We start from the raw sequence: 2,237 nt of genomic DNA on the forward strand, positions 1-2,237 counted from the left end.
TAACATTTTGGTGTGGGCAAGTATATTGTTGATGGTGATTTCTTTAGCTTGGCTATCTTTTTGCATTTGGGTGAAGAATTCTTGTTGGTTCTTTTGCATTTGGAGGACCGTTTTTTGAACATCAAAGCTTTGGTCATTTTATTTGTTGTAGGAAGGTTGATTTTGATATCCTTGGCTTTGGTTGAAAAAGGGTCTTTGAGCTTGGTTTCTCATTGGAGGTGGAGTGTATAGTCGTTGAGGATTTTGAACATTTTGGCTCTTATATGAGAGATTTGGATGGAATTTGGTATTCTCATTATAGTAGTTGGAATAAGGGGTACCACTCTTGTATGCTTGGAAAGCATTTACTTGTTCATTTGTTCCCCTACATTCGTTTTGATCATGTCCCAAGGTTCCACAACTTTTACATACTCCATTTGGGATTGAGGATGATGCCACCATAGCATTAACATGTTGTTTGAGCAATTTGGAAGCTTCATCAAGCTTAGGCATGGCCTTCTCAAACTTCAAATTGATGGTGTCGATATGAGCACTTAGTTGAGCACCCAATTGTGTGATGGAATCTACCTCATGCTTTCCTCCTCTAGTAGTCTTTCGAGGCCTACTATATTGGGAATTATGAACTGCCATCTCTTCGATTTTGGCCCATGTTTGGTTGTCATCAACTTCGGTAAACCTCCCATTGGATCCCATATTAAGCACATTACGTGAGTCTTCATATAGGCCGTTCCAAAATTGTTGAACAAGGAACCACTCACAATCCATGGTGTGGACAAGAACTAGAAGTGTCCTTAAATCTCTCCCATGCTTCATATAATGATTCCTCATCCCTTTGCTTGAACCCGGTGATTTGGGCTCTCAACATATTTGTCTTCTCCGGAGGATATAATTTCTTGTAGAAGGCAAGTGATAACTTCTTCCATGAATTAATACCAAGGGTAGCCTTGTCTAGGCTCTTTAACCATTGCTTTGCGGTACCGATCAAGGAAAAAGGAAACAATACCCATCGGATTTGGTTTTGAGTAACTCCGGTTTGAGAAATTGCATCACAATAATCACAAAAAGTCTCCATATGTAAATGAGGATCTTCACTAGGCATCCTTCCAAATTGACTTCTCTCAACTAATTGTATGAATGCGGATTTGTCAATGAAATTACCGGTTAAATGTAGTGGTGTAGGAGTACCGTTTGGTAGGTTCTCCTCGGTTGGTACGGAATGAGATGAAAAATTAGGCATTGTAGTAGGTTGATTTTGTGGTTGGTTTGGAATTGGGTTATCCTCTCCTTCTCTTGCAAAAGGGTTAACAAACTCAATGTTATTTGGTTGAATGTACACGATCTCTCCAATACCTACGACTCTTGAAGTACCTCTAGCAACTCTTCTATTGTTGGTTAAGGTCCTTTCAATCTCGAAATCAATAGGTAAAAAATTACCTTGTGATCTCCTAGTCATGCAAAATATCAAACAACTAGAAAACAATTAGAACAACCTTGAGAAGATTGACTTCCCCAAGGTAAAGAAAGACACAACTAAAGACAATTAACGAAAATTAAATCAATTGAACACCGTCCCCGACAATGGCGCCATTTTTGGTGTGATATCGTGTTATGCTCGTCGTTAAAGCTATCAACCAAAACAATATTTATATCTCTACGAACTACTCTTTAATGGAGTGGTAAGTAAAGGTCGGATCCCAAGGGACGGGTATTGGTTTAGGATTTCAATTGCAAGCAGTTTATGTCTTAGGGTGTCACAAATTTGGGTTGAGATAAGATATAATCTAAACTAATCAACAAGATGAATGTAAATTAAACAAAGCTAAGCAAATAAAGGGTTTGTAAACAATTGATTAAGGGCACTAGGGTGTCATGAGTTCATAAGGGAATCATGGAAATAGATCATATAAACATGTTCTCAAATAGATGCAAGCAACTTATTGTTGTGATGGAATTGAGTTAGTGTATATCTTCCAATTCCTAGGAAGATTTAGGTCCCGGAGCCGAGTCGATCAAGACTTTACAACACCTACAAGTTGACTTAGTCTCTTCCTATTCAACTTTATGCATGGTATAACAAGGCTTGAGTTGGTTTATATCTTACAAGCCTCATTGAAAAGATAAGAGATGGGTAAAAAATGCAAGGTTTCATAGTCTAGCAATTCATCAAACATAACATGTGCATAGATTGAAATCACAATAAGCAAGCAAGTGATTATGAAAGCATATTAGATTAAACA

At 37.8% G+C, this 2,237-nt stretch overlaps 1 non-coding gene across 1 annotated transcript; it reads left to right on the forward strand.

The window, feature by feature from the left end:
* The first annotated feature begins 758 nt into the window (after positions 1-758).
* On the forward strand, positions 759-865 carry LOC141619841 (small nucleolar RNA R71). The gene has a single exon (XR_012531821.1). It is a non-coding gene; the product is annotated as a small nucleolar RNA R71 (small nucleolar RNA).
* Positions 866-2,237: the final 1,372 nt, after the last annotated feature.

Source organism: Silene latifolia, chromosome 1 (genome assembly GCF_048544455.1).
Source record: "Silene latifolia isolate original U9 population chromosome 1, ASM4854445v1, whole genome shotgun sequence".
In the NCBI taxonomy this organism is placed as follows: domain Eukaryota; kingdom Viridiplantae; phylum Streptophyta; class Magnoliopsida; order Caryophyllales; family Caryophyllaceae; genus Silene; species Silene latifolia.